Genomic DNA, 16,061 nt, shown 5'->3' with positions numbered 1-16,061 from the left:
TAATTCATTTATCCTCTTCTAGCCTTATTTCTCATTTAAATAAATACATTTATTTATTTAAATTATCCTTTTCCTAAATTAAATAAATATTCTTATTTATTTAATTATCCTACTTCTTCTATTAATTAAATAAATCTTTATTTATTTAATTAATTCATTAGCCTTTTCTACCTATGACACATGTCATTCATCTCTTAATTCCTACACTACCTACCCCTTTCATTATTTTATTATTTCTTTTGCCTACCCTCTAATCATAGCCGACCTCCTTTTACACGTCTCAATCTTATCCCTCCATTTCATATTGTGTCTTCTATATAAGGAGATGCCTCCTTCATTATCAAACCCTAATGACCCTAATGAATCAATTTATGCAATTGACTACACTACGATCCTACTTGCAACCACATTTCGTTCTTTGTTGAGCTCTTGTGCATATAAAATCTGAGAGCAAATATATCAAGCAAAATCAATGGAGATAGGAAGAATGGAGATCAAAACCCTATTGGACATGTGATGGTATAATCTTTGTGATTTCATGTGATTTGCATTGTCTTAGGTAATCTTCATATGTTATGGTGGATCTTTGTTGATTGTTAGGCTAGGGTTTTGTGGTTGAATTCATTTAGCCTTTCAATATTGTTATTATTGTTATCCATTTTCACCATATACATTTTGGCACGCCCGGTGGGACTCTTGTCCTTTTTTGCATTTAACATCTTGTTGCAGATTTTGTATTTTGAAGTTGTAGATTTGATGTTTTCGACAATATTTTCAACATTTCCACTTCTGCGCACTTTCGGATCGCGTTTTTGATTTTCTGGCGCGTCTGCGACATCTTGGATCGCGTCTGTGTTATTGCATTTTTTTTATTTTTGCAGGTTCCAGGAAAGCGCGTCTGGGTTGTAAAGTTGCGTCTGAGTTGTTTTTAGACGCGTCTGTGTCCTGGAAGCACGTCTGTGTTATTTGGGCGCATCTGTACTTCACAGAACCACATCTGTGTAGAGGGTAACCACGTCTGTGTTCACCAGTTTTGAATTTCGCATTTTTCATTGATTCAGTTTTTCAGATTTTGCATTTAGGGTTTCAGATCTGGTTTATTTTGAGCTAACATTTTCAGATCTACCTAACAAAATTGGTGCAGCTTGTCTTGAAGGCTAAATCATTTGGTTGAAGGCCCATATTTTCACAAAGTCTTTTGGGTTTAAAATTTACCTAACTTGTGTGCTTGCAGGAAGGGGTGATTATTTCAAACAAATCCAAACTACTAACAACTCTTTGTTGCAGGACCTTGGCAAGGGTTTTTGGATTTTTATTGTGTGCCTTGTTTTCATAGACTAGCAAACACTTCAATTGGTGCACTAAAATTGAATCATTGTCTTTTGTTTCTTGAGCAATAGGCTCTTTTTGTTTAATCTTTAGAGGGCCTGTCTTCCCATGTGGTCATTAGGACTACTAGTGAGAAGAGAACGACCCAAGTGGTAGTGAGGAAAACCCACCTCTTCCGAACCACTATAAACAAATGTATTCATGGTGAAAACTATGGATAACGTGTGTTGATTAGTTCATACCGACACTGTCTCCCCATAAACCCGTTTGATCAAATTTATTTGATCATCTGTAGGGCGTAACCCCTACCGGCTGGGAGCCTTTTGTATTTACAGAGCTGAAAGTGTCGCATGTATGGCCACATGAGCGGATGCCCTTACTAGTACCATTTTGTTTTAGAAGCCCAAATCCTTCTAGTTGTTGGGGCAGGAGGTCGGACCTCTAGTAGCGGCCCACACACATACGGTTCTTAGTAGAGATACAAAGTTCACCACAGGGAGTTTTTGTGGGGATTGATGCTTGGCTGACCCAAGAAGTGAGTGCCGAGGGTGGAGCCAGTGAGGTCAAGCATCTAAGTATCCGCTCTGAATAGCGTAGCCTCGGGGGTAAAACCCCATGTGGGATCAACAACTATTGTCTTGGCCAGCCATAAGAATTGTGCTTGACTTATGTTAAACATTCACAACCAAACAACAAAACATTGTGTCTTTTGTGTCTTCAAGTGTATGCAAAACATTTTTACATCAAACAACACACTTTCTTGGAGTCATTTTGGAGTCTAGACACTTGCAAACATTGAGTCCTCATCAACACTGTGTCCTCTTGTCACGAAAAAAAATAGTCAAACAGTCAGATTTTGGTCACAACAAAACAACTTCATAGATTGGAAAAATTGCACAAAATTTGCAGAAATGCGTCTGTGTCTGGCATAATAGCGTCTGTGTTGTCTAGCCACGTCTGTGAAGGGTAGAATCACGTCTGTGCTCCAACAGCAAACATTACATTTGACAAAAAATCACAGAGGCGTGTCTGTGTTAAACAGAGTAGCATCTGTGTCGGGAAGCAGCATCTGTGAAGTATACAGGCGCGTCTGTGTTAAACAGAGTAGCGTCTGTGTCAGGAAGCAGCATCTGTGAAGTATACAGGCGCGTCTGTGTCCAGAATTGAAAAAAACTGTTACAGTCCAGCAAGCAAACACAGTCAGTTTAGGAATTCTTGAGCTTCCTAGGTCATTTCTCCAGGGTTTCATTTAGCATTCAACCTGTCCTTGGGTCTCTCAAAGTCAATCATTGCTTTACATCTCTCATTACATTCACAATTGTCTAAACTTGAGTCAAAAGGTCACTTGCTTGTCCTCATCATACTTTGTCAACACACTACATACAACAACACTTTGCTAAGTGGTCCCTCATCAAGGTTTCTTACCTTTGGGTCTCATTTGGTCTTACTTAGAGTCAAGGTCAACTTACCTCATCAAGAGAAACTATCCTCTCTTTGGAAGTCACACCTACTCTACTACATACATACTTGGTCTTACACTTTGAACATTGCAAGTACACCTCGGATTCATTTACATTCCATCCAACTCTTGGTCTTCCATACTCTTTCCATTTTTCATCTAGTCTCAAACATCTTGGTCAATACCTAGTTCATGGTTGAAACCCGTCTTCAAAAATCTAGGAGAGAAACTAAAGAGGCTCAAGAGTTCGCAAACATGAGTTCTTATGAGTATGACAATGATATCTTTTTCAATTCTGATCATACTACATTACCTGACATGCATGTCTATATAAACATTCCAAATGTTGAGAACATGGACACTATAAACAACAATGCTACACAAAATGACAATGTGGACAACTTTTCAGTACATTCAGCAGATGTGGAAGAATCCATTATGAATCCCCATTTCAATCGATTGGTTGAGGAAATAATGAGGAGGGATAGACAATACTTCTTACAAATGATGGCACAAAGTGGAGCCAAGATACCTGATGATTTTGACATGTCTCAAATAATGGAACATAGACCTTTGCAACAACCTCACCCCAACATGGATCAAAGGAGACCTAATAGTGGAGGAAATAGAGGACCACACATGGTACCTGAATCACCATCAACTTTGCTTCAAAAACCAGAGGTCCCACATACACATGGTCAAACATATGATACTTACCTTCGTAGACCATTATGGATGTCTTATGCAGACAAATATGCTCAATCACATACTAATGCTAAGGATCAACCACCAAAACAATTGGATGTTCAAAGGCATGCTCAAAATTTGGACACAAGGAAACCTCATGTCAAATTTGGGCGCAACACAATAGAACATGACATGCCTGTAGAATATGGTATACATGCACAAAATAGATATGGTGTTCCTCAACATGAGTCTATACCAAGTGGTTCTTATACGCAGCATCATTATAGACCTCCTCCATATGAACATGTGTATGATCAATATCATCCATATATGCAACATGCTCCTCCTCCAATTGGTGCCTCAAGCATGGGGTATGGTCCAAGAAGTCGATCTCCACCTAAGAGCAATTTGGAGCAACAAATCAGGGACTTACAAAAGAAAATGGAGGACATAAATACACCGAAGCCAACATACACAATGAGAGACATATGTCCTTATCCATTTGACAAGAGCATTCCAATGCCTCCATTTCCTACACATTTTGTGACGCCTAAATTTGACAAGTATAGAGGAAAAGGGAATCCTAAGGTGCACATAAGACAGTTTTTCACAGCTTGCATTGAGGTAGCAGTAGAAGAGACATATTTGATGAGATTATTCCCACAAAGCTTAGGCGATCAAGCTATGGAATGGTTCTCCCAACTTCCACCTGGAATTAAGTCATGGGGTGACTTAGCAGAGGCATTTATTCAACATTTCTCCTACAATATAGAGACAGACATATCAGTCACTACTTTGTGCAACACCAAGCAAAAAGAGGGAGAGTCTTTTGCATCATTTTTACAAAGATGGAGAAATCTAGCCAGCAGATGCTCTTGTGAAATTCCACAAAAACAAATGGTAGAGATGTTCACACAAAATGTTAACAAAGACATTGGCTATGATCTAAGGAAAGCTTGTTTGTCCACTTTCAAGGACGTCATTGAAAAAGGCTTAGTGACGGAAAAGGTCCTAATTGAACAAGGAGTCATTAAGATATTCAAGGAAAACAAAGATGACTTTAAAGCAAAAGACAAGCCAAGATTTTGGAATAAAAACAAGAACACAGTCAATGATGGTGTTGTTGATGCCAATACAGTGCGACCCAAATTCATTTTTTCTGGATCAAGTTCTACAAACAATCAAGTGAATACTCAAACAACTTCCAGATCATGAAGGAAGTACACCCCATTGGGAGAACCACTTGAGTCAGTTTTCAAGAAGTTAGTGGCAAACAAGGTGATCACAATTCCAGATTTCCCGCCATATGAACCAAAGGTCAAACCAAATTGGTGGAATGATGATGAGTATTGTGAATTTCATAAGAGCAAGGGTCATAAGATAGGAAATTGTCATCGACTGAAGAACATCATACAAGATCTCATTGATAGAGGTGACATTGAGATTGAGGGACATTCGTCTAATCAAGAACATGAGATGTTTAAGGAACCATTCCCAAAGCATGACAAGGGAAAAGCTAAAGCCACAGAGGATCAAACCAACTATACCAGAGCATCCTACAACTTTGATTCAACTATCAATCACATCTCGATGGACAATTATGTCTCTACCATTATCATCAAGGACAAAATGTCTGAGAATTCTACCCGGAGACCCAGGATTGTCCTAAAAGGCATTGGATCTTCTTCCAAACCTACCTCTGAATGTCATGTCACAACTCGTCGAGGTAAAATCACTTTACAAGGTGCTCCAGCCAAAAACACTGCCTCCTCATCAACCAAACCTGAGTACGACCTTGTAGAACAGTTAGGGAAGACACCCGCACTCATCTCCATCCTTGAGCTCTTACGCATATCTCCCGCACATAAAGCCATTCTTGACAAAATCTTGAGAGATACTGTTGTTCCTACTGATCTGAACGTGGACCAGTTTCAAGCCATGGTGGGATACCTTTCCATTCCCCACTCCCTTACTTTCATAGAAGCCGATGACGCCTCCGTAAGTTAGCCACATAATGCACCATTACACATTGAAGCCTTCATACACAAACATCGAATAAAAAGAGTCCTGATAGATGGAGGAGCAGGTCTAAACATTTGCACATTAAGCACTATTACACAATTGGGATATTCTAATAAAGCTATGAATTCTACAAATCAAATCACCACTAAGGCATATGATGACGAAGAGCGTTCATCCAAGGACACAGTCACCTTACCTCTTAGAGTTGGGCCAGTTACAAAGGATGTGGTTTGTCAAGTCCTGGATTTAAATCTCACTTATAACATATTGTTAGGACGTCCTTGGATTCATGAAATGAGGGCAGTCCCATCCACATATCACCAATGCATTAAGTTTCCTCATAATGGAGTCGAAGTAACAGTTAACAGTGATCCTAATCCATTCATATACTGCAATAACCTGAAATCAAAGACTGAGACCATCATTCCCAGTAATCGTGAGGTTGTTCCTTCATTGGCATATATTGATCCTGAGTCATTAAAACCTTCGACATCAAAACAAGGTGAGCTTAAAGGCAAATTTCAGGACAAAGGTATGGGGGAATATACTTTCAATCAGACCATGTACTTACGACAAGTCATGAGTTCCCCAAAAGAATATGGAAGACCACATCCTAACAAGCAAATATCCATCATGATGCTCAAATGGGACCCTACTACCTTTCAAAGATGGGGTGAACTAGAAAAGGAAGATTTATATAAAATGCTTTTCAGGGACAATGAAGAGGAAACACAAGATCACATCAACCTACCATGTGAGAAATATGGCAAAGGCTTCAAAATGCTACAAAAATTTGGGTATGATGAAAAAATCCCTCTGGGGTTACGAAAGGAAGGCATCATGGAACCTTTACAACCTGAATTGACCTTCAAAAAGGAACGCTTGAAAGGACTTGGTTTCTCAACTTCCAAGGTCCACACCCAAAGGACAGAAGAAGCTTTACAAATCAAGGCTACCAAAATGCAACAAGAGGATCGCTATTCCACAGATTCTAACGAATGGGAATGGGGTTCAGACAAATCTTCCAGTGACTATGAGCTCACCGAGATATTCAGAGAACCAAATGAACCTACAGAAGAAGAGAAATTTTATAACAAGTTTAGAGTTGGTCAAGAAACAACCCATGAGAACTCCACACAGTCCTTGTCTCAAGGTTCTAGGTTGAAATCACATAGGATGAGAACACCTATCCCGGAATGCGCTACTAGTAATGATAATTTGGATTCGTTCGCGATCGAGACTGATGAGGAGAGTGCCATCGATGACCTCGATAATTACCTTGACATACCTGAATATAATCACATCTTCACTCTTAGCTCCCCTAACTTTGAAGACATTAATGGCCTTCCCCTTGTTCACCACCAACTCATTGACTGGGATCATGAAGGACCTGCACAATTTGATACATTCCAAAATGATGAAGCTTTTATTGACTATCTGGGCATACGAGATGATCTTCCCCCTGGAGACCATAAAGTGGGATACATTATAGAACTCAATAGTGTGGCATATTTTGGCGAGGGTGTTAGACCTTCCAGTCGCAAAAATGTGAAAATAAGAACAAATCAAGGGTCTTATGGCGAAAACCACACTGTGGTGCTGTCTGACCCCAAAAAAGTAAAAAGAAAGGACGTATCTGAGGGTGAAAACCTCTCTGAGGCACTGGAAGATGGAAGGCTCGACATTCTCCCAGCATCATATGAAGAAAAGTCATCCATGTTGGTAGAGGAAACTATCAAAACAAACATTGGTACAGAAGAGGTTCCACACAACATATTCCTAGCTCAATCATTGACAGAGTCTGAAAGGTCAAAATTCATAAGTTTCTTCAAAGAATGACAAATTAATTTTGCCTGGTCATACGCTGATATGCCTGGATTGGATCCGGATTTGGTAATGCATCATCTGACAGTCAAACTGGGGGCAAAACCAGTGAAACAGAAATTAAGAAAAATGCATCCACAAGTGGCATTACTAGTCAAAGTAGAACTTGAGAAGTTATTGGATGTCAGATTCATACGCCCAATTGATTATCCCGAATGGATCTCCAACTTGGTACCTGTTAGCAAACCAGATCGCAACATCAGAATATGTACAGATTTCAGAGACATCAACAAAGCTTGTCCAAAGGATGACTTTCCATTACCAAATATTGACTTGATTGTTGATCTCACAGCAGGTCATGAAATGTTATCATTGATGGATGGATTCTCTAGTTATAATCAAATAAGGATCGCACCTGAGGATCAACACAAAACATCATTTACTTGTCTGTGGGGAACTTTCTGCTGGAATGTCATGCCTTTCGGGCTAAAGAATGCAGGTGCTACATATCAAAGAGCTATGACTACTATCTTTCATGATCTCATGCATGTAACCGTGGAAGATTATGTTGACAACCTCTTGGGAAAATCCATAGATAGGAATACACATTTGGAAATACTTTCACTCATCTTTGATCGGTTAGAAAAATACAAAGTAAGATTAAACCCCAAGAAATGTATCTTTGGAGTAACCTCTGGGAAGCTCCTAGGATTCATTGTATCCAAAAGAGGAATTGAAGCTGATCCAGCAAAAGTCAAGGCCATCTTGGAAATGCAACCACCAAGAAATATTAGTCAACTTCGATCCTTACAAGGCAGACTCCAGTCCAGCCGAAGATTGATAGCACAACTGGCAGATAAGTGTAATCTGTTTCAGCACCTGCTACATAAAACCATTAAATTCAAATGGGATGATAACTGTCAACAGGCTTTCCAGACGCTTAAAGATTATCTTCTAAATCCGCCAGTTCTGATGCCACCAATTCTAGATCAACCTCTATTACTATACATATCAACTACTCCAACAGCACTAGGGGCACTCTTAGCACAACAAAGCACTGAAGGCAAGGAAAAAGCAATATACTATATCAGTCGCACATTGGTGGGATACGAGCTAAACTACACACCAATTGAGCATGCATGTCTTGCCATGGTCTTTGATTCGTAGAAATTAGGACATTACATGCTCACTCATAAGACTAAGTTAGTTCCAAGGATAGACCCATTGAAATACCTTCTCAATAAAGTGACACTTACTGGACGACTGGCCAAATGGGTGATGATCCTAAGTAAATTTGACATCGAGTACGTGGACAGAAAAGCAATAAAAGGACAAGCCATCACAGATCAATTAGCAGATGCTCCCATGATAGATAATGTTCCTCTAAGTTCAGAATTTCCAGATGAATCCATTTTGACAATGTCACATGCAAAGCCATGGCAACTGTACTTCGACGGCTCTTATACACAGCATGGGGCAGGAGCTGGCATCCTCTTTATAACTCCTCAAGGAGATTCTATACCAAAATCATACCACTTATCATTTCCTTGCACTAACAATATAGCGGAATATGAGGCATTAACAACAGGATTACGAATTGCAGTTCAATGGAAGATCCAGGAACTTCGCGTTTTTGGGGACTCCCAACTTGTCATCCATCAAGCAACTGATGATTACCAAAAAAAATATGAAAAGTTAATGCCTTATAAACAAATGGTGGATGACTTGAAACAACACTTCACAAAGATAGACTTTGTACAGATACCAAGAGAGCAGAATCGCGTCGCAGATGCCATGGCTACTATTGCGTCACTGATTGATTTACCTCTAAACGAGACCCGCTATGAGTTCTTGGTGTATAACCTTTTGGTCCCTTCATATGAGATCATGCCTACTGAGACAATATGTGTTGTCGGTCCCGAGTCCCAGTTATACGGTTCCATTTTCACATACCTTCGTGACAATACTTTACCTCTTGATCTATCAAATAACCAACGTCGCACTTTCATTCGCCAATCCTCTTGATATGTCATTTTAGCTGATATCCTATACCGGTGAGGTCTAGATGGCACTCTTCTTAGATGTTTAGAAAGCGACGAAGCTCAGATTGCGTTACGAGAAGTGCATGAAGGGATATGTGGTCCACATGCTAGTGGTCCTACCTTGGCCAAGAAACTCATCAGGATTGGATATTACTGGCCCAATATGGAAAAAGACTCATACCAGTTTATCAAGAAATGTAAGCAATGTCAAATTCATGGAGACCTCATACATGCGCCAGCACAAGAACTTCAACCGCTTGCATCTCCTTGGCCCTTTTGTTAGTGGGGACTCGATCTCATAGGCAAGATTCACCCTCCTTCTTCCAATGGTCATAAATTCATTATCACTGCCACAGAGTATTTTACAAAATGGATTGAAGCCATGCCTCTCACACAAATTACGGGAAAACAGATTGCTACATTCATCCTTAACTATATCATTTGCCGATACGGTATTCCTATTTCCATTATCACTGATAACGGGCGTCCCTTCAAAAATCAGGATGTTCGTGAACTCTGTGACCGCTTCCATATTTCCCATCATTTCTCCACAACCCAATCCCACTGATCCATGATAAACAAACTGATGAAGCTCATAATACAAATGGGCCAGCACACATGGTCCCCAGGCATATCTGGTGTGTTGTGTCACCAGTGTCTCCAGTGCTCCCCCCCAGCCCACAACCAACCCCCATGTCGCCCTGTCCGGACATAGGAACCCACTGATAGCTCCTTCGATCACTGTCAGCAATGCTAACCCTATGGCTATCATGGTGTCCCATGCCACATGTCTTGCCCTCATCTCCAATCCAGGGTCCTGGAATACTCGTCTCAATGCCTCCCTGTCTCCATCTCAATCATATGGGATCGGCTCCCCATCGATCGGCACCCGCAGAATCCTGTATACATCCTCCAGGGTGACTGTCATCTCACCCATTGGCAAATGGAATGTGCACGTCTTAGAGTGCCATCTCTCAGCCAGTGCAGTCAGCAAACCCATGTGTAGCGTCCTAAAATTGTGACACTTGCAATTTCGACTGCATTTGGGTCTTCACGATGGTGGCACAATGTTGAACCTAAATGGAGACCCTGAAACCTATTTACGACACCAAAAACTGCATATTTCTGCACCGTGGCCTGATCCTTCCTTGCACCCTGTTGTCCCGAGAGGTGGGACCATGGTGCCCAGCACCCTGGTCCCTGGCCCTATTTTGGGCCCGATCTCTTTTGGGCATCGGGTCTTTAAGTTTGCAAATTGGGAAATAATGTTTCCTAGTCGGCCCAAGGTTGGAAAAATCAGTCTATCAGCCCTAATTGACAAGTATATAAACTACATTTCCCCTCCCATTTGGGGGGGCAAGAAAAAAAGAGGAAAATATATGCAAGCAAGAGGCGGAAGCGATATTCAAACATTCAAACATTCAAGCATTCAAGCATTCCTTTAAGCAATTGAGCATTCTAAGTCTCCATTCAAGGCTAAGTGTTGCATTCAAGGCAAGGATTCAACCATTGAAGAGGAGATCACTTACAACATACAAAATACAACATTCATTACACCTTCGCATGTGAGAATACAAACATTCTTACAACAAGGTATCAGTACTTGTTTACATTACAAACATTTACATTTACAGCATTCTCATTTCTTGGTTAATTCCAAAACTGGGGTTTGACCTAAAGACAAACCCCTAATCCCTAACCCCCCAATCGTCCTCTCTTTTCTATGTGTAGGTTGCAGGTACACGGCTATAATTGAAGATCTGGAATCCTTATGCAGAGACAAACAGATCCCCCTTCGTTTCACAGATTTTTTGGAGGACTGTGTGCACGTCGGGTGCCATCGTCCCATCAACATTCACTCAAATTTGCAGAACAGCATCATCTCAACATTTTACTGCTAATTCCAGGTCCGCAGCTTCATCCCATATCACTATCTCTGTTTATAAGTGAATCTTTCTTACTTTACATGCATTCCTAGTTCAATCTTTCTATCTACATTCTTTACAAAAGAGGGTATCCTTGATGTCTCAACCCTTGAAACTCATTTAGAATCCAGTCTTGCATTGTGTGGGATTGGATCTTGTGGGTTTCAACCCCTCTTTTGAATGTAAAGTCCCTCCTAAGTGAAAACTGTCAACCCTAGTGACCCCCTTTCTCCTTGGAGTGGGGGAGAACACCTAGGGTTCGATTTTCTGCTTTACATTTTGGTGAACCCGACGTGAACATCCTAATTCTGATTATTCATGGTTAGATCTGAAAAAATTTGCTTCCTTAATTACATTTCCATGTTTGATTTTTTTGCAAATTTTAGAGGTTAATTGCACAAAACCCTAAAATTTTCTTTTTAGTAATTGAGCTTGTGAAATGTTTAATTGTTAATGCTTGTTTTGGATCTGCCCGCCTACTGCAAATTGTCAAATCATATCTGTGCTTTAATTTTGAAAATTAAGTGGTTAAGTGTCAAAACCCTAATTTTTAAAACCCTCTTGATTCAGCCTTTAACTGATGATTTCACTGATCAAAACACTTCCAAATCGGCTGTAACTTTGGATTCCGCAACAAAATCATAATATCTCTCATCCCTGAAAATTTGGAAAAAAGTTGCGAGGACCGTGTGCACCCCGAGCGCCATTGTCCCCGACATTTTTTTTGAAATTTCGGGAGCTAGATCTTACTGTATTTTTCTGCTAAAATCCAGAATCTTGGCTGATTTCATCAATTCTAACACTTTCAAAATTAAAGTCAAAGTTAGTCTAGTGATTGCTTGGATTGAGGCTTCTAATCATTCAAAAATTGTTATAATTGAAATTCATGTCAAAATTGTGTTTCTTACTATCCTAAATCTAAAAAGTGTGTTGGCATTCATTCGAAATTTCAGTGCTTTATTCAAATTTTTGCAATTTGTGACTTTTAAAATTAAATGTTTAATTGCAACAACCTTGATTTCCACTTTCAAAATTGAATTTTGTGTGAAATTGAGTCAATTTTTAATTTTCAAAACCTGCATTGCTTTTAGTATTCCCTCTAAAATCATAAAATTCAAAATTTCAGTTTCCCTCTCTTTTTCAAAATTCAAATTTTGCATTTTTCAACAATCTTGGTAGGGTTCAATTTTGAGATTGCAACTTTAATTTGGCCTATCTACAGATCGTAAAATCACTCAATTTTTTCAGATTAGCTTTAAAATCATCATAACTTTTATCCCTGAAAATTTTGAAAAAAGTTGCGAGCACTGTGTGCACTCTGTTCGCCATGGTCCCGAACATTTTTTCTGAAATTTCGGGAGATTGTCCTGATTGCATTTAACAGCTTAAATCTAGGAGATTGGCTGATTTTATTGAAATTTGCTACCTCTAAAATTCAAAATCTTCTCTCTCTCTCCCTAGTACATGAGTTTTACAACAATAAGCCCTACTTATACTATTCCCGTTAGGCGAAGCCTTAGAATTAAGTCTTTCCAAGGTTTAATTACCGAGGAGATGGAACCTAATTTGAATGGCCTATTTAACGAGGACATGGGTAATTCCTCTAATCCTCGTAATGATGAAGAAGCTCTCCATGAGGTTTCTGTAGAACAACTTTCAAAATTGGATAACCAATTTGATGATTTTCGACAATGGATGTCTCAAGAATACCCCGATAGTCAAGCTCTTCCCTTAATTGAGGGTCTAAAACGTATGGTTCAAAATGATAAGAATGGAATTGATATTTTGCGTAGTATTGCACACATTGTGGATTCAAATGTGATGCCTATGAAGAATTGTGCTGAAACTTTGGGTTATACACAACCTCCTACTCAAGTCAATCATTCTATCCCTTTGACAACTTCTATTGCTAGTATACCTACTTTTAAATCAAACATAATGACTACTTCAATACAAGACATTCCACCTATGATCACCAGTCATGGGGGCAATCCTTCTTCTTCAATCAACCCTCTTCCTTCATTTAATCTGACTTCTTCATTCATTCCTTCAATGAGTGTTCCTATTACATCTTCACAAATGAACCTGGCACAAGGGGGCAATTCATTTAACCATTCCATTCCTCCTTGTAGTGTTCCTCCTTTCCAATCATCTCCTATGAATAACTATCATAGTGTCCCACCACCTTACTCTCAATCAATACCTTCTTTCAATAACATAATACCTCCATCTCAATCTAACACGTCTAATATGAACTCTTCGACAGAAGCAACCATTAACAATCTTGCACAAACTGTCTCTTCTTTACAGCAACAAATTGCCTCTATGAATCAATCTAAGTTTAGTGTGCCCACATTTGATGTTGCGAGCCCACTTTCTCTTGACATTTTCAAGCTATTCCCCCTAAGCATGTTGAACTCCCACAATTGGAGCTTTACAATGGTAAAGGTGATCCTCTAACACATGTTAAGACTTTTCAAACAATATGTACCGATTTTGCACATGACCAAAGGTTGCTTGCAAAACTGTTTACTAGAACATTAAGAGACAAGGCTCTACAATGGTATTGCTCGTTGCCTTCATATTCTATTACTTCTTTTCAACAACTTGCAAATGCTTTTATTCAACAATTTCAAAACAATATAAGTCCTAAAGTTACTTTGATTGATTTAATGCATTGTAAACAAGGTGTTAAAGAAAAAGTGACTGATTTCATTGGTAGATATAAGCATTTGTGTGCTCAAATTTCTTTTCCAGTACCTGACAATGATATTCAAAGAATATTTATTTCTAATTTACAAAAAGATATTAGAGAAAAACTTCTGTTTTCTGAGTTTACTTCTTTCCAACAGTTGTGTGCAACTCTTCACAATTATCAACTGACTGTGAGTCAAATGGAACAAGCAAATCCTATGGCTCCGAGTGATAAGGGTGATAGTAGTCAAAAACCATTTGGGAAGTTTAAACCGAACAGAGAGTCCATTAAATTCAATGAAAACATCATCAACAACAATGTGAATGCAGCATCAGGTGTGCCTCCTATTTCTAAGTTTTTCAAGAAAGAAAGAAAGTTTACTCCTTTGAATGAATCATTGCATACTATTATGAATAAGTTATTGGAACAAAATGTGCTTACTCTTCCTCCTATAAGGCAAATAGACCCTACAAAGATTAATTCACCCTATTTTGATAACAAATCTTTTTGTCAATTTCATCGTCAACCTGGGCATGATACTGAAAAATGTTTTGCTTTAAAGGGTAAAATTCAAGATTTGATTGATAATAATACTATCTCTGTTTCTGGTGTGAATGATAAAGGCAACACATCTGTAGCTCCTCCTAACCAAAATCTTAAGATTTTTACTGATCCATTACCTTCTCATACCTCTAATGCGATTGATACTAATGATTCCTCTGTCTCACCTGATGATCTCGTGTCTATGACTCCGAATGTGATTAACTTTGTAGAGCAGCAGAAAATCCCTAGAGAACCTTCCATCACCTTTGATTCCAGTGAAACTATCAGGGCACCTGATGGTCCTTTATATATAGTTGCAAAAGTCAAGAATACACCTTGCCGTGGAGTGCTTATTGATCCTTCTTGCATGGTTAATATCATTACTGAAGAATTTCTTTTTACTTTGCAATTGAATCAAGTGATCTATGATGAAACAAATGTGGTTGTGAAATTATTTGATGCATTTTCTTCTCCTACAATTGGTTCTATTACATTACCTATTGAGGTCCATAATAAATCCCTTGATGTAAGCTTTGCTATTATTCCATCATCTGAACAATTTCGTGTGAAGCTAGGCTATCCTTGGCTATCTTCCATGAAAGCTATTGCTTCTCCGATTCACAAGTGTTTGAAATTTCCCCATAATGGTGCAGTTGTTACTGTCAATCATAGTCTCTTTAAACCAGCTGAAAGAACTTCTAGCATTCCTATTGATTACTTTTGGCCTAAACAATTCCAATCTCTTCCATCGTGAAGTGATCATCTTTTCAAATCTTATCAAAAGTGGAAAAAAGATATGATCCTATCTCTAAGTGAACCTAGAACACCCAAACTTGATATTCCTATCATTCTTGAGAAGGAAGTTCTTCCTTTGAAAGATAAAACTAACGTCTTTCCTCAAGGAGATTCCCAACCCATCCCTATGGATGTGACTATGTCTATGCCTAATAAACTTTCTAAAAGTAGACCTATACCTCCTGGTCATGATGGACTTGGTCTCCTTCCTAAACCAAATATTCTTCCTTTATATGGAGCAATTCCTCCTCCTTCTTCTTATAGAGAGAAGAGACCTTCCTCTTCTCCTATTGTCCAACCTAAGAGACCACAACCTAAACACCCAAGTGATAAGGATGAGAACATTCCTCCTCCTCAATCTTCTCAACTTCCTACTAAGACTAGTCGAAATCGTTCTGCACGTGAATGCCGACGAAAGCGTCGTCTTAGAGCTCATGCAGCTGCTTCTCAAACTTTGCAATCCCCAAAAATACCTTCAGCTAGCATTATTCCATTTTCTCCTCAGCTGGAAATTCAGCCAAAATCTCCTAAACATAAGATGCATAATGGTCTTGATCCTGTGCGAGTTAAAGATCCTATTTTTATAAATTTTGATGATGATATAGATGAAAATGTTATTCCTGATGAAAATGTTACTTCTTTTCATTCTGATAGTGAATATGAATATGTTGATGTTGATAACCATTTATCTAACGAATTTTCTAAAGCACTTATCCTAGCTCCTAGACAAGAACAACATG

The sequence above is a fragment of the Cryptomeria japonica genome, chromosome 7 (assembly GCF_030272615.1).
Source record: "Cryptomeria japonica chromosome 7, Sugi_1.0, whole genome shotgun sequence".
Classification (NCBI taxonomy): domain Eukaryota; kingdom Viridiplantae; phylum Streptophyta; class Pinopsida; order Cupressales; family Cupressaceae; genus Cryptomeria; species Cryptomeria japonica.
The sequence above is the reverse complement of the archived record's forward strand: the minus strand, read 5'-3'. Positions refer to the sequence as shown.